The sequence below is a fragment of the Lissotriton helveticus genome, chromosome 1_1, assembly GCF_964261635.1.
Source record: "Lissotriton helveticus chromosome 1_1, aLisHel1.1, whole genome shotgun sequence".
Taxonomy (NCBI): Eukaryota; Metazoa; Chordata; class Amphibia; order Caudata; family Salamandridae; genus Lissotriton; species Lissotriton helveticus.
The window spans coordinates 1,992,820,263-1,992,843,555 of record NC_136057.1 but is presented as its reverse complement, the minus strand read 5'-3'; positions in this window follow the sequence as shown (position 1 = coordinate 1,992,843,555).

Genomic DNA, 23,293 nt, shown 5'->3' with positions numbered 1-23,293 from the left:
TTTGAAATTCATGTTGTATCTTAATGTGGACTGTATACATTCAACTAATACTCTATTAAAACGTTCAACTTTACCATTGCTCTGAGGATAGTACAGTGGTGTCCAAGTATGTCTAATACTACACCTACCCATAAAGGATAACATTTCCAGAGAAGTGAACTGAACTCCATTGTCCGTCAGACCCCGGGAATTCCTTCTCTGGCAAAAACATCTTGAAAAAAACTGATCATGTTTTTGGTTGTAGGCTCATAAACGCCTTTGACCTCCACCCATCTGGATAAATGGTCTATCATGACAATGAAGTATTTCATTCAATTGGGAAGAACATCATAGGGTCCTAGAAAATCCACTCCCACACTCTGCCATGTTCTACCAGGACAGATCCCAGCTGATTCAACAATACCTTCAGTTCTCAACACTTAGTCACTCACCTTGCACTTCTCACACCTTTGAACATAACTTTCAACCTCATTATCCATTTTTGGCCAAGAGAAATCGTCTCCTACCCTCCTTTTGGTAGCTATCAAGCACAGGTGACCTAAATGCGCCAGTTCAATTATAATTTGGTGGAAATAAAGTGAAGGTATCAATTTATCTGCAAGCACTAGTTTGCCACTTCACACTGATAGTTCATCCGAGACCTTCTAAAATATTTGTAGCTCATCAGACAAGTTTTTCTCCTTCGGCCAACCTGATTCAACCATCAGCATGACTTCTTTTAATACTACATCATCGCCTACCGCTTTTGTCCACTCACCCACCTTCTTGCATATGCTGACATCACCGATGTGAGCAATGAAACATTCCTCGACTTCTGACTCCCATTCATACTCACTGGAATCTTCAATCGGTAACCTGAAAAGACAATCTGCTCTGGAATTTTTCCCACCAGGTAAGTATTCTACAGAAAAGGTCAATTCCAATAGTCTAGCTGATAATCTAGCAATACAAGCAGTGGTACGTTTCAATTTTCTTCCCAACAAAATGTCTACCAAGGGACGGTGATCATTCTTCAAAATAAATGGCCTCCCCATAAGTACGCCCTGAACTTTTATACACTCCACACACACGCCAGTTTTGTCTCTATGACTGAGTATCTGTGTTCAGCTTGACATTGTGTCCTAGATGCAAAACCCACTGTAGTTTAATGACTGCCATTTAACTGGGATAGGGTTGTAGTAGGGGTCTTGTCCGTTCGTCGCCAAATTCCTGAAGAAGGCACTGACATGCTGATTTTATAACAGGAGTCCTTTAATCCTCAGTAAATCATGTCTCTCATTACAGGGACCCAGAGACAACTGCCGTGCATGGAATTCTAAAGTGTCATAGGATTCCACGATGGCACAGCGCTTTGAACTTACATTACCACAGTTTGCCTCCCTTAAGCTTCAGTTAGTTGCTATCAAAGCTTTTAGGTCTTTTAGGAATTGTCTGATTCAGATGGTCTGGTGTGGCGTCTATTCAAAGGCTTGAAGAATGTTCTTCCTTCTCCTAGGAAGCATTTGCCTTTATGGGATCTCTCCTTGGTTTTGGATGCGTTGATGGGTCTTCTATTTAGGCCAAAACACAAATAAGGACCTGGCCTAAAACTAGAACCGCTGCACGTGGACCTAATATAAATCGATAGCTGCCACAATATTATGTGCAGCTAAAGTGGTGTAAATTCCAATGTCTGTCTGAATAGGTCCCAGGTTCTATGTGGAAATAATTAAAACATGTTCCCAAGGTGTGCAACCCCACGTGAACTGACCAAGGAAATTAATAGTGCCAGTAAGTCCCAAATAGTGGTGGAAAAAATGTGAGAAGTGGTATGGAGTGCCTCACGGAAACAGCACCATGGGAGTCTGACTGGTTGGTACTCACCAGTGGACTAAGGTTCTCATCCTCATCACATCCATACCATCTATTTGAGCCCCTATACTCTGTAGATTTACGTTTGTTGTCCCTTAAGATGTTCTTTTTGTTGTCTAGGTCTTCTGCTAGGTGTTTGAGTGAGCTGGGTGCTTTGGGCCCGATGTAGGACACCAAATACCGGTCGGTAACGGCCGATTTCGGCCGTTACTGACCGGTATTTGGCTTTTGAAATGTAGGGGGCCTTAAATTTACCGATTCAGTAAATTTACCGATTTGGTAAAATACCGAATCGGTAAATTTACCGAATCGGTAAATCTAGATGTAGGTGGCACTGAAAACAGTGACACAGGCCCTTAAGAATTCGTTATTTACCATGAAATACTATTTCATGGTAAATACCGAATTCCTGTATACATGCACATCTGTGCATGTACACCTATGCCAAGTAGCACACATACATGCCCTAAGGGCATGTATGTGTGTCACACATACATGCCCTTAGGGCATGTATGTGTGCCACATGGCACACAAGCCAGAATCAGGGGTGCAACAGGGTGTCAAAGTAAAAACCCTGTCCCCCTTGACAATTCGGTAATTTTACCGAATCGGTATTTACCGATTCGGTAATTGACATTGATTCCTATGTGCCTCAAGGCCCATAGGAATCAATGGCAATTACCGAATCAGTAAATACCGATTCGGTAATTACCGAATCATACCGATTCGGTTAAAATTACCGAATTTTTTCCTACATCTGATTTACCAAATCTAGAATACCGAATCAGTAAAAATGGTATTCTAGAGTCGGTAAATCGGATTTACCTACATCGGGCCCCTTGTGTTTTAAGCATGCTTTTGTAGGACTTTTGATGACCGGATCATTTTGAAACCTCTCCTTTCCTTTTGTCATAATGTTGATGCCCAGTTCCATGGGACATGGATTTGATTTTGCCCTCCTTTTTTGAGTCTCCTATAGAGGAGGAAATTCGGCTGCATTGCTTGGGTGTCCGGAGGGCTCTATTAATTTATTTGACTACGGTTGCTTCTCTTCAGCTTTCTCATGCACTGTTTGTGAATTTTGACTCTGTGGATAAGGGGTTGAGTCCTTTCACTTCATCTTTGAGGTGGGTTCAGACTTTACTTTTTGCGGCCTACAGGGTGTCAGGTTAGGTTTCTCCTTTAGGGGGGTCAAGTTAAATCTTCGACGTCTATGTCTACCTCCTGGGCTGAGATCCAAGCGGCTTCCATTGTTAATATCTGCAGGGCTGCCACCTGGGCATCCTCGTTGACTTTTGCCTCTCATTATCGGATTGTTCAGGAGGTTGAACGGTCTGAGGTGTTTGGGTCTAAAGTGTTGTTCACTAAGGTGTCAGAATACTGGTTCATTGCTTTACTGTTTAATAAACCTGTTTTGTGCATTATCTTTTTGGTTGTCCTGTTTGGCTTTGTACATCTCAATGTTGTAATGTGATATTAATTATACTAAAGAAATTGGATACGTGGTAGATAAATTTTCATCTGAAAAGTTGCAAACAATCTCATATTATAATGCGTGCACTGAAAAAGGCAAAAGAAAAGCAGGTGCTCCATGAATATACTTAAATATGACTTTGTAAAACTTCATTAACATGTAGTCTATACATATATATGCCTATTTGTTTGATAACAAATAACGACAAAGATTAATATGCAGTTTCTTTTATGAATAACAATGACGCTTTTCTTAAAAAAAATTATGAGTGCCCCTTACTTACATGTATTAATTATGATCAGATTGAAATGTTTATTTATGTAGTTAAATGCTAGCTTTCTTATTCATGTGCGATTCTAAATTTAACATGGTCATTGTTGTTTATTTGCTAAACTTCATGTAGGCCTCATATTTGCTTCCCCTTTTCCAGTGAAATCACAGACTGAATATACCTACGCGTATGGTAATAGTCTGTAAAATTGTAAGTCTTATTTGAAATGAATACCGTTTCTTTGACATGCTTTGGACTTAATAGTATGATTGCAACAATTCTGCTACACTCTAGAACAGCTGCTTGGGAAAGGGGCACTGGTGAACTCTAAAGTTTCATTTCTAAAAGTCCCATTGTTTGACATATTCTATGCTTACATGACTTAAGAAAGCTATGTAATCGATTTACTTAATTTTTCCGGATTTTATCTTCTTTTTTGCTACATCACCCTCATCTCACTTAACATGGACCAATGGAACTGATTGGTCTGACATTTTTGATAAGGCCAGGGGGTGTCAACCTAGAAACTTATGGAGTACAATTGCTCAAACTTCAGCAGCAATGGGCGGCAATATAACACGGCGATACTGCGATATGACATTTGTGACGTAACATTGTGACTGGCTGCCAACTGGTGTGCTAACGCAGATTGAACCTATTCGGATGAAGGGTTTATGTCATGCTACTGTGACCTTGTTTTTACAGCGACAGACTGAGACAGATTGCTGTCTTCACAAACTGAACTGGCTACTTGGGACTTTGCTGACATCTACTGAGGGTCTGTATAATGCTCACCTGGTTTCCTATCTCCTATCAACTCATACGCTGTATGAGTCCAAATCTGCCTCGGTTGAGGAAGATTTTCCATGCCCTCCAATAGATTTCCCCTGTATCTCAGAGGCTTGGTATATTTCAATAAATCATTTTACTAATTAATATTAGTGCTGTATGTTATCTTATTTAAATGCTAATGTTCTTTACCTATAATTGAATAACTAAACTTTAAAACTTGAAATTGATTTTGTTTATTCTGTCTCATCATTCCTTGTGGGTAAATCATTTGGTTTCTGGTCACTTGTAGTTATTTGGGAGAAATTCTTGACAATAATAACAATTGAGTGTGACAATACCCATTATCCCATTCCTGGTCGTCACTGGATAACTGTACATCCTCTGAATATCTAATCCCTTTCAGCACAGAACAGGATCCATCGGAGACCAAGTGAGATAAATAGGTAGCGATAGGTTAAAGGTACACTTAGAGTTTACATTTAGGGCCTCATTACGATGTCAGTCGGAAACGAAACCACCCGACTCCTTGTCAGATTCGATTCTGACCGACTCCCGGTCAGCAGCTTCCGCCGGCCTGATTATGATGCTTCCGAATGCCTTTCAACTGACCGACAACACAGGCTCCTATGGGGAAAATGGGTGTCTGGAAAACCTTACACCCTGTCGCGGGCAACAGCAGCCAAGGTTTTTTAGGAGAATCTCAGAGTGAGTGGGCGCACTGCCTGGTGTGACCGTTTGGGTAGTCGAATTCAAGGATAGGGATGGTGCGTAAGAGTGGACGGAGAAACCTATAACCGTCCAATAGAGAGTCCAAGGCTCTCACAACAATAGAAAACAGCAATACTCTCGCACACAAACAAGGTATAACATAGGTAACACATTAGTAAGAAAAAACAATTATAGCCAAAGAAAGCAGAAGCAGGTGTCCAAGTGTATCTTAAACGTAGGTAGTTTAATTCAGTCCACAATCAGCCGACACGTGTTTCGTCGTGTGGGTGTAATTGACACGACTCTTCAGGGCTGAGAACAAAACACAACAGCATGGGTCTAGAATTGTTCGTAGCGTACAGCACAATAAATATGTACAGCAAAAGTGACAAGGTGACTGGTGTGTCCACCTTTCAAGTGCCATTTATCTCCCAAAGAATTGGATGGGATAAAAGTGACTCATGTGATAAAGTGACTGTCCTAGGCGAGAGGGGAAACTCATTTACATGTAAAATCATGCAAAATTAAGAAAATTATTGCGACAGTATCTAGTCGTATTGACGATTTGTGTGTTATACAGAGGCCTGTGCCGTACACCACATAACCACAAAGATGCAGATCCAACAACTTGAAGGTCTAACAAACCAGTGATAAACGAATGATCGTGAGGTGAAGTGATAATGAAAATGAAAAAGTTAAAAAGGGACACCATGCAAATTTGCTGTGCATCTGGTAAAAAAGAGGCAAAATTGAATTCGAGGGTCAAAAGTGCCTACCTGTGGCACAATATACGAGTTTTATAGGTCCAAAGAGTGTAGGATCATGAGGCGTCTAAATTAAAGTAAAGGAGAAACGCAAAGTATCAGCAAAAGTAGTACTGATGAAAGGCTAACATCATCAAATGAAGAAGCAAACAGCAAGGAAAATACCTTACCAAAGTTTTCTATTCTGGTTCATGACGTAGTATACCTCCAGTCACTTAGTATCGAATTTTCCCAATCCGGAACACCCCGGGTACGAGGGTATTCTAATGATATAGCACTGTATGGGAAGGGAACCACGTGTTGAAATTAATACACGTGTCCAAAATGTAAATGATTGTTTGTATCTGTCTATCATGTCACCGGAAAATGAAAATTACATAAAGTACCTCAATACGTGTATGTATCAAGCTGGAACCGGGAGGGGATCCACTTCCCGCTCTCGAAGTTCTCGGTCTACAGAAAATGAGAAACCGAAGAAACGGTTAGGACAGCATGAAGTATAGCGCTGTCTGAGTATCAGGATCGTAAAGTTACGCGATCCTACATGATCATATAACGGACATAGATCACTACGGGTGTGCGCCTAACACTCACCAGATCTGTGGCATCCCTCCTCCTGTGTTTCCCGGTCGCCGTTTTCCAAATTACGGACACGTGACCGGACACAGGAAGTGCTCTTTAAGCAATTTATTCATACAACGACTAGACCATGAACGCGAGTAAAGGAGTGTAAGTGAAGCCGCCATATTGGAAAACTCGGACTCAGGAAATTAAGTGAGTGGTTGTAAAGGCCCATGACGAATACCCCACATGCGATCGCAATTTGAGAGTATTAAGTCAAATTTACTAGTTAGTGTAACAGCTAATCGAAAATCTTCTGATATATATTATTTCATAGAATTTGTATACTTATAAGACCCAGCTCCTTTTGTAATCGGATGCTGGTTGACAGAAAAAAGGTTAACCTTCGCTAATGGTTTCAGGAAACATATTTTGAATCTAGTAACAGAATATTGAAATAGAGGTTTAGTTCCATTGCAAAATACTGGACTTGGCAGTACTTATGGCGCGCCCAGTCCGATCTTGACTTGTAAATAACTCAAATTATCTTACATTCAAAAGTGGGTGTTAAGCCCTCACCCTAGTGCATGCAGTGACATGAAGCAGAAACACCTAGTACCTAAGTACACAATACTTAACATGTCAAAAAGTAATCATTTATCATCTCTAAACTCGAAGGTATTCAAATACATGACCTTACTGTACTTATTTAACTTATTGTGGAAATCATGAGTACATGGAAATATATGATTTACAATTCATTCTTATTTTCCAAGGTAAATGCCTGTAAGAGAATAACGACAATCTGTATAATTTCGGTATACATATAGAAATTAGTAAAAGAAAAAGTGGCCCTAAAACATCAGTTTCCCAGAAAGAATTGTAATTCCTGATCGAAATTAAGCCCGTGTTCCACGCACTGTAAGCGCATGATCCACATCGCTTCCTTTCGTCTCAGTGTAAGCTCTCTATTACCACCTCTAATGTTCAGTGGAATCACATCTATACCGAAGAAACGCACTTTGATATCATCAGCCAATGGTTGACATTCAGCTACATGCAAAGCTACTGGGTATTTAGGGTCTCTTCTTTGTATAGCTCTCATGTGTTCTGCAAGTCTATCTTTCATAGCCCTGATGGTGCTGCCAACATAGCATTTGCCGCAATGGCATTCAATAATGTAGACAACAAATTTGGTTGAGCATGTAATGTTCTGCTTGATGTCATATACAGTACCATCAAAACCCTTAAAGGATTTGGTCCCATGTTTGCCCCATCTACACATGGAACAAAAACCACAACGAAAAAAACCCAAGCTACGTGTCGTTAACCAGTTAGGGGTAGCAGCTTTGAGAGGAACAGTAGGGCTCAGTTTGGTTTTCAAAGTCTGTCCCTTCCTGTATGTGATTGCTGGTCTCGTCGGTAAAATTTCTTTCAGAAAGGGATCTGTTGTAAGGATGTTCCAATGCTTATTGAAACTTTTCCTTATCGTTTGGTGTATTGCATTGAATTCTGTGATGAGTCTAACTTGTTGGTTGGAGGATTTGGCCTCCGTGCGTTTCTTTAAACAATCTGGCCTTTTGGTCCGTTTGATTCTTTTTTCAGCCTTACATAGAGTTTTATAAGGGTAACCTCTTCTCAGAAATCTACTTCTGATATTGGTCACGCAGTTTTCAAACTCTGTCTGTTCACTACAATTGCGTCTAGCTCTTAAATATTCACCATAAGGAATTGATTGTATCTGGTGTGGTGGATGAGAGCTAGAGGCATGTAGAATAGAGTTGCAGGAGTGGGTTTCCTATAGAGTTTGCTGTGAAGTTTGTCATTGCAGACATAAAACTCTAAGTCCAGATATTCCATGCTTGTCTTACTGTTTTGCATGGTAAAACTAATCTCCCACGTATTAGTATTCAGGTAGTTAAAAAAGGAAAGTAGTAATTCATCAGAGCCTGACCACAATAAAAAACAGTCGTCAATATAACGGCCCCAGAAAATCACGGAGTCGATAAACTCTGCACCCTTCGCACCCCAAATCACATCAGCCTCCAATGCCCCCATGAAAAAGTTAGCAAAATTAGGAGAGACCTTTGAACCCATTGCAACTCCTTTCTTTTGTCGATACCATGTTCGGTCGAAAAGAAAGAAATTGTTGTCTAGGATAAGATTCATCATGTTCAAAAGCATCTGGGTATGTGCCCATAAAGAGGCAGGTCTATTGGATAGTATTTTGCTGACTGCTTCCATGCCTAATTTAGGGTTGATGCTGGTGTATAGAGACACCACATCCATGGTCACTAATGTGGTGCCCTTTTGCCATTCCATGTCTGCCATGATGCTCAGTATGTGTTTGGAATCTTGTATATATGATGGTAGATTTCTTACATGGGGTCCTAAGAAGAAATCCACGTACTCTGCTAATCTCTAAGTGGGACCTCCTATGCCCGAGACTATAGGTCTACCCGGGGGAAAGGGGAGATCCTTGTGTATCTTTGGTAGCGTGTATAGCCAAGGGAAAGTGGGCCGGGATACTTTCAGGTAAAGGTACTCATCGTCGTCCAAAAGGCCAGATTGTTTCCAATTCATTAAATGTTCGTTAATTAACAATGTTAAAGGACCCATAGGGTTCTGACCCAGTTGTTCATAACATGAATCATCGTTCAATTGGTTATGAATATCGCTGTTGTAATCCACGAGGTTCATAACCACCACATTACCCCCTTTGTCTGCTTCTCTGATGATGATTTCAGAATTCTTGCTTAAAGTGGAAAGTGCCAAACGTTCACCCTTAGTCAAATTGTCTCTGTATTTGAATTTACTGTCTAGAGTTTTAGTATTAATTCTGTTCAGATCATCAAGAATATGTCTATAAAAATTGTCTATGGCATTTCCACCAGGTAGGGTTGGAGTCCATTTGGATTTGCTTTTTAAGCCACTACTTAGGCTATAATCAGTTTTTACATCAAGCTCCTCCAAAAGTCTCTCCATATCATAGGGACTCTCTTCTCTGTCGGTTAAAGAAAGAAGCAAATGTGTGGTTTGCACATCCTTTATTGTTAACAATTCATTGTCAAAACCATTAGAAGAAATGTCCCGTTGTCTAGAAGAGTCCAGCAAAATGTTTTCTGAGTTTTAGATTCCGTACAAATTTGAAAACGTCAATTTTGGTTTGGCAGATGTCACCAGTGGCATAGGGGTTGAAACTCAGACCTTTGCCTAACAAAGAGATCATATCAGTGGACAAAGGAAAAGTGGAAAGGTTAATAACCTGTACATCTTGATTTGTAGGTATTAATTCTTCTGTGTCCCTGATCTCAATTTCTTTCGGTAATCCTCGTTTGTTCCTACGTTTGCCCCTGTGGGTTTTGGTTCTGGTGCGCCCCTTTGCGGCAGTATCTTGTGACCTTTTCTGATACGCTCCATTTCTAATAAAAAAGGTGAGCGTGTAGTCTCAGTGTTGTCAGTCTGCTCAGTTTCTGATTCACTGAGTCCAGTGGTGCTCAGTGAGGTCGTGCTAGAGTTAACGGAGCCACTGGCGGTCGATCTGCCCGTATGTGCTTTCTGTTTATGGTTTGGAATCATAGAGTCATATTTACGTTCATATGTATACATCCTACCATCTCTGTAATCTACCTCATCTCTTTTGATTTGGCGAGCCTTCCTATTCTTGATGTCAGCTTGGTGTTTAAGTAGTATTTCATCTAGTATGGTGTAATTTTTCACAGTAGCCTCTGGCAAGTTAAGGTCTTTAATCTCTTGTTCTAAAGTAGAGATTTCAGTTTGAAGTTTAGCAGTCTTACGATCAGCACTTTCAATAAGAATGCCCATTAGAGTCATGGAATTAAGGTTAAGGGAATCCTCCCATTTGGTCATAAGATCTATGTCCAAATCGTCATACGTAGGGAACACAAGGGAGCGTAAGCCCCTTGGTATCGGTTTCAGCCTGATATAATGCTTCAAGGTGGTCCCATCCCACCAGCGTGAGTTCTCTTGTTTTTTTAATTTCTAAAGTTTGATAAACTTGTCTCTGAGACCTTCAATGCGTGGTGGACCTGCGGAGGCTGATGCCTGGTGTGTAGGCATGCCTTTAGCCAAGTTGTCAAAGAGGTGCTTTGGCTCTATCCATGGAAAAGGTGAAAGAAAAACTGATCACTGGTAGTGTCTCGGTTGTCAAAAAGTAATCACAAACGGGGAGGCTCCCAACTGAGTAATAATGATATAACAGCAGCCAAGGTTTTTTAGGAGAATCTCAGAGTGAGTGGGCGCACTGCCTGGTGTGACCGTTTGGGTAGTCGAATTCAAGGATAGGGATGGTGCGTAAGAGTGGACGGAGAAACCTATAACCGTCCAATAGAGAGTCCAAGGCTCTCACAACAATAGAAAACAGCAATACTCTCGCACACAAACAAGGTATAACATAGGTAACACATTAGTAAGAAAAAACAATTATAGCCAAAGACCGAACATGGTATCGACAAAAGAAAGGAGTTGCAATGGGTTCAAAAGTCTCTCCTACTTTTGCTAACTTATTCATGGGGGCATTGGAGGCTGATCTGATTTGGGGTGCGAAGGGTGCAGAGTTTATCGACTCCGTGATTTTCTGGGGCCGTTATATTGACGACTGTTTTTTATTGTGGTCAGGCTCTGATGAATTACTACTTTCCTTTTTTAACTACCTGAATACTAATACTTGGGAGATTAGTTTTACCATGCAAAACAGTAAGACAAGCATGGAATTTCTGGACTTAGAGTTTTATGTCTGCAATGACAAACTTCACAGCAAACTCTATAGGAAACCCACTTCCTGCAACTCTATTCTACATGCCTCTAGCTCTCATCCACCACACCAGATACAATCAATTCCTTATGGTGAATATTTAAGAGCTAGACGCAATTGTAGTGAACAGACAGAGTTTGAAAACTGCGTGACCAATATCAGAAGTCGATTTCTGAGAAGAGGTTACCCTTATGAAACTCTATGTAAGGCTGAAAAAAGAATCAAACGGACCAAAAGGCCAGATTGTTTAATGAAACGCACGGAGGCCAAATCCTCCAACCAACAAGTTAGACTCATCACAGAATTCAATGCAATACACCAAACGATAAGGAAAAGTTTCAATAAGCATTGGAACATCCTTACAACAGATCCCTTTCTGAAAGAAATTTTACCGACGAGACCAGCAATCACATACAGGAAGGGACAGACTTTGAAAACCAAACTGAGCCCTACTGTTCCTCTCAAAGCTGCTACCCCTAACTGGTTAACGGCACGTAGCTTGGGTTTTTTTCGTTGTGGTTTTTGTTCCATGTGTAGATGGGGCAAACATGGGACCAAATCCTTTAAGGGTTTTGATGGTACTGTATATGACATCAAGCAGAACATTACATGCTCAACCAAATTTGTTGTCTACATTATTGAATGCCATTGCGGCAAATGCTATGTTGGCAGCACCATCAGGGCTATGAAAGATAGACTTGCAGAACACATGAGAGCTATACAAAGAAGAGACCCTAAATACCCAGTAGCTTTGCATGTAGCTGAATGTCAACCATTGGCTGATGATATCAAAGTGCGTTTCTTCGGTATAGATGTGATTCCACTGAACATTAGAGGTGGTAATAGAGAGCTTACACTGAGACGAAAGGAAGCGATGTGGATCATGCGCTTACAGTGCGTGGAACACAGGCTTAATTTCGATCAGGAATTACAATTCTTTCTGGGAAACTGATGTTTTAGGGCCACTTTCTCCTTTTACTAATTTCTATATGTATACCGAAATTATACAGATTGTCGTTATTCTCTTACAGGCATTTACCTTGGAAAATAAGAATGAATTGTAAATCATATATTTCCATGTACTCATGATTTCCACAATAAGTTAAATAAGTACAGTAAGGTCATGTATTTGAATACCTTCGAGTTTAGAGATGATAAATGATTAATTTTTGACATGTTAAGTATTGTGTACTTAGGTACTTGGTGTTTCTGCTTCATGTCACTGCATGCACTAGGGTGAGGGCTTAACACCCACTTTTGAATGTAAGATAATTTGAGTTATTTACAAGTCAAGATCAGACTGGGCGCGTCGTAAGTACTGCCAAGTCCAATATTTTGCAATGGAATGAAACCTCTATTTCAATATTCTGTTACTAGATTCAAAATATGTTTCCTGAAACCATTAGCGAAGGTTAACCTTTTTTCTGTCAACCAGCATCCGATTACAAAAGGAGCTGGGTCTTATAAGTATACAAACTCTATGAAATAATATATATCAGAAGATTTTCGATTAGCTGTTACACTAACTAGTAAATTTGACTTAATACTCTCAAATTGCGATCGCATGTGGGGTATTCGTCATGGGCCTTTACAACCACTCACTTAATTTCCTGAGTCCGAGTTTTCCAATATGGCGGCTTCACTTACACTCCTTTACTCGCGTTCATGGTCTAGTCGTTGTATGAATAAATCGCTTAAAGAGCACTTCCTGTGTCCGGTCACAGGTCCGTAATTTGGAAAACGGCGACCGGGAAACACAGGAGGAGGGATGCCACAGATCTGGTGAGTGTTAGGCGCACACCCGTAGTGATCTATGTCCGTTATATGATCATGTAGGATCGCGTAACTTTACGATCCTGATACTCAGACAGCGCTATACTTCATGCTGTCCTAACCGTTTCTTCGGTTTCTCATTTTCTGTAGACCGAGAACTTCGAGAGCGGGAAGTGGATCCCCTCCCGGTTCCAGCTTGATACATACACGTATTGAGGTACTTTATGTAATTTTCATTTCCGGTGACATGATAGACAGATACAAACAATCATTTACATTTTGAACACGTTTATTAATTTCAACACGTGGTTCCCTTCCCATACAGTGCTATATCATTAGAATACCCTCGTACCCGGGGTGTTCCGGATTGGGAAAATTCGATACTAAGTGACTGGAGGTATACTACGTCATGAACCAGAATAGAAAACTTTGGTAAGGTATTTTCCTTGCTGTTTGCTTCTTCATTTGATGATGTTAGCCTTTCATCAGCACTACTTTTGCTGATGCTTTGCGTTTCTCCTTTACTTTAATTTAGACGCCTCATGATCCTACACTCTTTGGACCTATAAAACTCGTATATTGTGCCACAGGTAGGCACTTTTGACCCTCGAATTCAATTTTGCCTCTTTTTTACCAGATGCACCGCAAATTTGCATGGTATCACTTTTTAACTTTTTCATTTTCATTATCACTTCACCTCACGATCATTCGTTTATCACTGGTTTGTTAGACCTTCAAGTTGTTGGATCTGCATCTTTGTGGTTATGTGGTGTACGGCACAGGCCTCTGTATAACACACAAATCGTCAATACGACTGGATACTGTCGCAATAATTTTCTTAATTTTGCATGATTTTACACGTAAATGAGGTTTCCCCTCTCGCCTAGGACAGTCACTTTATCACATGAGTCACTTTTATCCCATCCAATTCTTTGGGAGATAAATGGCACTTGAAAGGTGGACACACCAGTCACCTTGTCACTTTTGCTGTACATATTTATTGTGCTGTACGCTACGAACAATTCTAGACCCATGCTGTTGTGTTTTGTTCTCAGCCCTGAAGAGTCGTGTCAATTACACCCACACGACGAAACACGTGTCGGCTGATTGTGGACTGAATTAAACTACCTACGTTTAAGATACACTTGGACACCTGCTTCTGCTTTCTTTGGCTATAATTGTTTTTTCTTACTAATGTGTTACCTATGTTATACCTTGTTTGTGTGCGAGAGTATTGCTGTTTACCCTGTCGCGGGCACCCCAAGGTGCCTGCCACACTGTGCATGGTTTTACAGGGGGGTCCCTTGGGTATCGCCTTACACTCTAACCAGAGGATTCACGTGGAAGGGGGGCCGGCTAGGGGCCCGCAAAGTCAGTTTCCGACACCCTTTTTGTGTTGGACATACCGAGTCGGAAAGGTTGCTGGAATCCGACATTGTAATTGGTCAGTCGTCAATGTTGTCCGTTGAGATGTACGAATCGCCATTGACCAACTCGGGTACTCCGAATGGCGCTCTGGATTCGGAATGACCAAATGGTTCCCCTTCTGACCGTGAGCATCGTAATCGGTCGGTCGGAATTGTTTTCCACCGAGTCAGAGAGTCTAGGGGAATCTGACTGTCGGTCAGAGGCTTTCTGCCTGACATCATATTCAGGCCCTTAGTGTTCATGTTAATTTAAATTGGGCCCGGTAAATGCTACATCACAGACTTTGTCCGGTGCTGACATCAGATATTACCCCACGGCAGGACCAGGCCGTGTGTGTGTGACATGTCATATCACCACCCCTTCCCCATTTTGATCCCTGCTTCATCATGTCCCTAAGTGCCTTCCGATCTGGAGCAACAAAAAAGGAGTTGCAAGTATGTACATTTGGCATATCTCTAATTTCTGATTGAGTGACTTTCACTTTTATGCCACAAGAAACTATGTCGACAAGTTATTTTCCCTTTTAAGCGGTTCAGTGCTTCCCCTTATAGTGTTTAACTGCCTATTGTATTGTGGCAGTAAGTGCAAGGATAAACTTTTGTGAGTTTAAAAAATATTTTGGATAAAGCATTTATTGCAAATTTCCAGAAATGTCTTCTGAAAATGCAGTGGTGCAAATGAAAGCATTCCTACAATGCCCAAAGATATCACCTCTTAAGTGGAAAACTTGGTTCAGGTGCATTGAAAATTACTTACTTGCAATGGATGCTTAGAAATATGTACCTGAAAGGAGTAAGGCATTGCTATTTAGTTGCCTCTGAGATACTGGACAGGAAGTTTTTGACCACCTACTTGATATCAATTCACCCCAAAACAACTTTGGAAAGTGGGATAATTATATAGAAGTGGTCTGCAAATTCGATCAATTTGGAGATGAAACAAGTGAAGATGTTGAGTGCTTTAATGTTTTTTCATGTAGACCAGACAGCCAGGAATCTGTAGTCAAGTATCTATATAAATGCATATTAGGGCTGCAGTTTGGAATTATTTAAACATGGTTGACCCTTACTTGGGGCACCAGTCAGTGGTATTCCACAAGAGTTCATTAAAAGCTTTATATACATGTAACCCAACTCCTGAGGAGACTATTTCGATAGACAAAGGCATAGAAAGTGTCATCCAAAGTGTTGGCATGTGGTGATGACAGCGTAGAAGAGGATCTGGTGTATGTGATAGAGAAAAGGGATGACTGCAGCACCAAGGAAGAGAAAGCAGTTTCAAGACTGAAGAATTTTTTTTGTTTTAGACGTGGATAAAAAACTCATTAGAGGAATTTACGCTGTTTACAAGGTATAAAAGGCTGATGAAAGTTATTCAAGCTCTAGTGGTAGTGGTGTGAACAGAAACAGGACTTGTTTTTCTCATGTAGCACTGGATGATAATAACTGTGTCACTGACTTAGAATATAGGTTATCTAGCTTGGTCTTAGCAGGAGGCCCTTCTGTAAGGGATGCATTGGTCTCATAGAAGTTGATATGATGGATAACTCGGGCCCCCATCATGTTCACAGCTGACTGCACCTATGACAAACATTGGTATAATAAGTTGACTCCAACAAAAGTGATCCCTAAGGAATTTGGTAGGTTTGATACAAACATTTTAGGGTACTTCTTTTATACATTAAACTTTACATGTTGAGTGATAAATGCAAAAAGCTGTGGGGCCTTACTAAGGAGAGATGTTTTAGGGTGGCATGATCACAGCAGACTAGGAATGGTTTTGAAACCTGCCGTGGTGAATCCCATAGTGTTAAGTGAGGTGAAGTTATGCTTGTTGATCATAATCGTCATATTGAAGTGGCTCTCAAAAATGTGTGTTGTCTTTGAAGACAGAGTTGTTGTGTAAAATGTTTTAGCCATAACATTGTTTTTAAGAACACTACAATTGTGGTAAATAAATAATTAATTACGGTACTATTTTTTAATATAATCAATATAACAGATAGCTCAATAAATAAGAGTCAGGATTCGAGGTATCTTGAGTCTTCAGGCTTTAATCAGGCATAAGGGAAAAGGACAGAACAGCCTGGAAGCACGGGACGGCAGCTGCACACCGAAATGGGAAAAGGGAATTGGGGGTTGGGGGTTGGGTCACTTTTAGTAACAGTGCACAGTATATATATCAAAACAATTGCATTACATTCAATACAGTAGGCGTAGCAGTAGGCGTGACTCGTAGCAGTCGCGAAAGATAAGGGCAAAATGATGTAACAAGAAGGCGTGTACAGGGCGTATACATAGACATGTGATGTAAACATAACAGAAATGTCATAAACGGGGCGGAAACATGGAGGGGGCTACCTGAGCAGCTGGGACCACTAACCTGGCGGTGCGCGCAAACGGGCAATGACGTGTTACCAGGGAGAACTGGGGGCTATGACTTCTGCGCTAGAAGAGGAGACTACAGTCTGCAGTGTCAGAACGACATGTACCTATATCATATCTGGTATCTGGTGTTTGGAGTACATGTTGATAGAATCCAAAAGTTATCAGGGCAAAGGCTACTTGACGCTAAGACTGGTGCATGCATAATTCTACATATATTGCGTGTGCTAGGAATATTCTATGAATATTAATACAGTATTTCTCTTACATGGAGACAGTAAGGCTAGACCATGGCTGAAACTATTGATGCGATTCAGTAGCTTAGGAATGCAGAGAAGGAGGGCTGGACTGATAACTAGAAGCATAACATACTCTTGGCAGACTGGCAGGCAGAGCCAGGCCGGGCCGGGCACTGTGAGGCAGGAAGTAAGTGAAGGGTCAGGGATACAGGTGGGGGCTGTATCGCTCCTCGGAGAGGGTTCAGGAGACAGGAGCTGAATCTGATGTCCGGGCCCTTTTGAGGCCTAGAAACGGGGACAATTCAATGAATTAACGTGCACACTGTAAAATGTGGCAACATAGGTTTACATAGGCCTAATATTCGTTGTTTTCACGAAGACTGGAAACTGACATACTAGAGATGGACACAACTATAATTGCGTCTTTAATCGATCATAGGGGGATACATGCATATCGATCATGCACATATAACATAATATGGGGAACACGTAGGCACATACAACATGGCAAAATTTACTTTTCCACATTCCCTCCTTGTGCCCTACGTTTCCATCAGGAAACATCAATATTCATGATACCATCTATCATTTCATATAGCATCATTTGCTCGTCTCGAATTGTCTTGGAACGGGATTTAGGACTAGGAATACAAGAGGTAGCACACATGCCGCAAATCGCAGGGCCACATTGTATACAGAGGCAGCAACTGAATATGATCATTACTGCAATACCTAGGAATGACAATACTTTCCATCCCCCGGCAGATATAATACTCCAGAGCCAACCAGACCAAGTCCAGGTGCCTGGATTCTGGTGTAACTGATGGGCAATTTTATGAAGTCTGGTTATAGCTGAATAAACAGACGGCGCGTTATTAGGAATGAAAATGCAGCAACTAGATCCGATGACTCTACATGCTCCTCCTCTATCGGCCAGTATGACGTCAAGAACGAGACGATTTTGGAGCACGACAAATCTCATAGCAGATTGCTCTTCGGTTAAGTTACCTAGAGCAGAAGTAGTCTCATTCACTACTGCTTCAAGGGTTCTGGTTAACCTACGTATTAACTTACTATTCTGGACAGGTCCTATAAAGAAGAAGAAACCTTTATTGAAATCTTGATATTGTTCTAGAGTAGTTTCAGTTTGATCGACAATCGGGGATTCGATCTCCCTTCTATGTCTGACGTGTACTAGATGTGTGTTTCTGTGATAATCAGATGGGGCTAGAAAAACTGGTGGCAGTAGGAAGGCAATGTAACATGTTCCATCCCAATCGAGGGGCAGACGAACATATGCGGCCTGACCACAAACAAAATAAGAATGACGTGAGGCTTTGAAAATAGATTTCCCACTGTCACTATACTTGACAGTAGTAGTACAATCACTATGTCCTACATGTGCGGAACCATTCTTTCTGACACATAATTCGCCTTTGACTGGTAGTACTGAAATAGCAGGTAAATCTGGAGTAGTATCGGACTGAACATTCAGGACCATGAAATTCGAAGAATAATTACCTAAATCATACACTTCATTTTCTAGATCCAACCCTGTTCTATGGGAAAGACCTTGCTTGTCTGGGAAACATGTTCGATTCAGAAAGGACATATCAGTTGAGGATGACGTTAACGTGGACCATGCTCCACATGAACCATTATGTGAGAACGGATAAGGAAAAAGTGGCAGAACTCCCTTCGGTGTCTGGAAAGGGGGGAGTCGACCACACACCCAACAATTAGTAGCGTTGCTGGTCTGGTGTGAATAGTGCAACATTCGGATGAATGTGTTATTTCGCATAGCAAGACGATAGGATAGCTCGTGAGGAGGCAGATCACTAAATGTGTGCTCTACTGTAGCATTAGAAAACATATGTACATGTGAAATTGGAAAACATAAATGTAAAGCATAACTTGTGCAGGTAACCATAAGACTCAAAAATAATAGAAAACATAGAACAATAATACATCTTTTAGAGTTTTGACTAACTCTCTCACTGTGGGGGTCTATCTCATACATGTCAGGAACCTGTCTAACCGTTTCACCCGAGAGGGACTTAGACAATTAAACTGGCTGACTTATTTTACTAGACCGGAGTTTCTCTTTATACTCCTGATGCGGAGTTTTCTCTAATAGGGGAGGCTTGAGTTCAGAGTCTGTTTTTAGGCAGTCTTTAGGAATGAGGCAGTCCTTAGCAAATGTCTTTTCTCGTAATCCATGGAACTTCTTTATATGGCTCAGGTGGACCCACCCCTTCCTGCCTTCAAGTTTTACGGCGGTCCTTGTGGTTAGCAACACCATGCGGGGCTCCTTCCAACGGGGCTCCAGCGGACTTGAACGATCAAAATTACGCACCAACACCAGGTCGCCTGGAATGACCTCATGCGGTTTCACCTCGGTGTTGTCTGGAAATGCGGCGGCAACCTGTGAACGACAAGAGTGTAGGGCAGACATCAAGGAAGCTAGGTAATCTGTCAGCATATTACTGGAAACATCTGTAATACTGCGGGGTCTAGGTGTACCCCACATGTTTGGGGGGCGGCCGAATACGACCTCATATGGGGACAGACCTGATCTGGAATGTGCAACCATCCTCATATAAAATAAAGCAACTGGCAGGGCAACTAGCCAGTCTACACCTTTTTCTTTACATACTTTTGCAATGCGGATTTTCAAAGTCTGATTATGTCTCTCTACGAGACCGGCTGCTTCAGGATGGCGCACACAATAGAACTTCCACTGGTACCCTAACAGAAGGGAAACATGTTTCATAAGCTCAGATGAGAATGGCTGGCCGTTATCTGAATACACGACCCTAGGGAGTCCATAGCGGGGAAAGAATTCACGAACCAACTGCCTGGCAGTGGTCGCAGCTGTGTAATCTGGAACTGGATATGCTTCTGTCCATCTGGACAAAGCGCATACAACTACGAGGACATACTTAAAACCTCGACATCGCTCCATCTGAATATAATCCATCTGGAGGACCTCAAAAGGGTGGTCAGGAGGTTGGAATCCCCCTTGTTCCACCGGGACACTTTTACCTGGATTGAACTGACAACATATCATACAGGTACGGACTTTCTGCTTGGCTGCAGCTCGTAAATGCTTGTTGAACCAAAGGTTCTGAATACTGTCTAACATAGCTTTTTCTCCTAGATGTGCTGGACTATGTGCGGTATTGATAATGACTTGAACCATAGAGTCGGGGAGAAACCATGTGGCTTTTCCCTTCGTCAGCCATCCTTGATCTGTCTGGACCCCTCCTTGTTCGGACCATTTCTTGATTTCTTCGGGAGTAGCATGTAACTGTATGTCTATGACATCCTGTGTAGGGTCTTTAACTGTCATACAAGTAGTCTGATCTGGAGTGAGTGTCTGCGTCGTGTTAACTGGAATGTCTGGGGTCTGAGCTGTAAGCTTGGCTGTTCGATCTGCTAGATCGTTACCTTGGGAAATAATGTCAGTGACTTTCGTATGTGCCTTGCACTTCATGATAGCGATAGCTGTCGGTAAATGTATTGCATTTAACAGAGCTTGAATGAGGAGACCATGCTGAATCTTGGTTCCATGAGAAGTCATGAAACCTCGTTCTTGCCAGAGCACTCCAAAGTCGTGTACGACTCCGAACGCGTAACGTGAATCTGTGTATATATTTACTTTCAGGTTCTTGGCACGTATGCAGGCTTGGGTCAGAGCGACTAGCTCTGCTGCTTGAGCAGACAGGGTGTCAATACGATGTGTTTCTATAACTTCGGTGTCAGTAGTCACTGCATACGCGGCTACTAGTTCTCCTGTACTTGTTCTCATACATGAACCGTCCACATAAAGTGTCAGGTCAGGATTAGGTAATGCAATATCTGTCAGGTCTTGTCTTGGCTTTGTCATAGTGTTAACAACTTCCACACAGTCATGTGTGGCAGGATTTGAAGTAACTGACGGTAACAGTGTAGCAGGATTTAGAATGTTGCAGCGTCTGATTTCTATGTGTGGCTGGAATAGTGTCAGTTCATAACCTGTTAAACGTGCAATCGTCAAGTGCTGAGTCTGGGTTCTGTTTAAAAGAACTTCTACGGAGTGTGGAACTTGTACTGTCAGGGAGTGTCCTAACACTATGGAATCACTTTGTCTGATAGCTAGAGCTGTGGCTGCAACTGACTTGAGGCACGCAGGCAGCGCCTGGGCTACTGGTTCTAATGTGCTCGAAAAATAAGCACAGGGCTTGTATTGTCCTGCTTGATCTTGTGTGAGAACAGATAATGCAGTACCATCACGTTCAGTGACAAAAAGTGTAAAAGGCTTACTGTAGTTCGGTGTTGCTAGAACAGGTGCTTGACATAAGGCTTTCTTTAACTCATTAAAGACAAGTGTATGTTCCTGGGTCCAAGGGAGGACAGTCGATACGGCTGCCTCCTGTGTCGTTAACTGTATCAGTGGCTTGGCTAGAAATGCATACTGAGGAATCCATTGTCTGCAGTAAGAAGTGAGGCCAATAAAAGCTCGTACCTCCTTCTGTGTCTTGGGCTGTGGAAGACTCGCTATTAACTGGATACGGTCAGGTGTCAACTGCCTACCCCTCTTGGACAGTAAGTGTCCTAAGTAGACCACTTGCTGGACACAGAATTGTAAATTGGAAGGGGACACCTTGTGCCCCTGGTCGGCCAGAAAATACAGAACCGTAAGTGACGCACGCTCGCAGTCACGTTCAGAACGGGCTGTGATCAGTAGATCATCGACATACTGGAGCAGGGCAGTGTCAGTTGGCATGTGAATATTGTCTAGTTGTCTCTTAAGTGCTTGACTGTAAATACTAGGGCTTTCTGTAAAACCTTGAGGAGCTCGTGTGAATTTATAGCTTCTTCCATTTAAACAAAAACCGAAAAGGTACTGGCTGTCTGGATGTATGGGGACACTGAAGAATGCGTTCTTGAGATCGATAACTGTGAAGAACGTAGCTTCAGAATCAATGGCTGTCAAGAGGGATGAAATATCTGGGACTACTGGGTACTGAGGTATGATACATTTATTAAGCTCTCGAAGGTCAATCACTAATCGATATACTGGAGGTGCGTTTGGATCAGTACGTTTCAGGACTGGAATGATAGGAGAATTACATACATTGGAGTCAGTTTCTACAACCACTCCTTGAGCAATAAGTTCTTCAATAATCTTGGATAAGGCTGCTACAGCCTCAGGAGGCAATCTGTACTGTCTGATTCGTGGCAAAACTATACCTCGCTTAAGAGTCACACGATGGGGTGTGATATGCATACAACCTACATCAGTTGGACCTTGCGCCCATAAATGCTGTGGTACATTCAATAATCTTGGATCAAAATCACGTAATACATAATGACCTTTAAAGTCTCTCAGGAACAATCGAACCCCTTCTGGGGAACAGCAAATTACTGCACCTAACTCTTTTAATGTTTTAATGCCTAACAAATTTTCTGGACATGATTTCGTAAGTAACAGATCAGTAGTTCGGGACAATGGACCAACTTCTAGAGTAACTGGTTTCGAAATTTCATTAACAATCGGCTTTCCTGAAAATCCAAGGGAAACATTTCTAGAGCCTGAGAGCGGAGCCCCTGGAACTTCGTCATGACTGATAGTAGTCCTACTTGCCCCTGTATCAATCAAAAACTTTCTGTCTTTCCCTAATACTTGACTGTGTACATAGGGACCCTCTTGATCTACAGGTATCTCGATGAGAGGCAAGCCTACCTCCCTCTCTAGGCTGTTTCATGAATACGGCTGATAATCTGGATACTCTGTCTGGGCATACTGGTACATCTGCTGTGTAACATGCTGTGTTGCAGCGATAGGCTGCGGTGCTGGAACTGTCTGTTGTGCATTCTGTGGTGACTGAGAAGTCTGTGAAACTTGTTCTTGTCTAGGCGGACGTGGTCTTTCTTTAGTTTTACCAGTAGCTATGTTGTGTTTCAGAACTGCACACTCGTTTATAAAATGACCTGGCTGTTTACAGTAATTGCAAGTCCCTTTAACGGGAGCTGCAGGATGACTGGCTTGATTCGGACCCCTCTTCTGACTGTCTTGTGGAATAGATTGTGCAACTAATACTTTCATTTTTGTGTCTTTCATACGTCTCCTTTCGTGTTCTTGCTCTTCCCTGATTCTGTTCTGGTGATACTGGAGCATTTGCAACATCTGTGACGGAGTATTAGCTTGCCAACTACTTTCGACTTTCAGTACTCGAGTTTTAACTTGTGGACTTGAATTCTCGACTAGTTTGGTAACAAAAAGATGAGG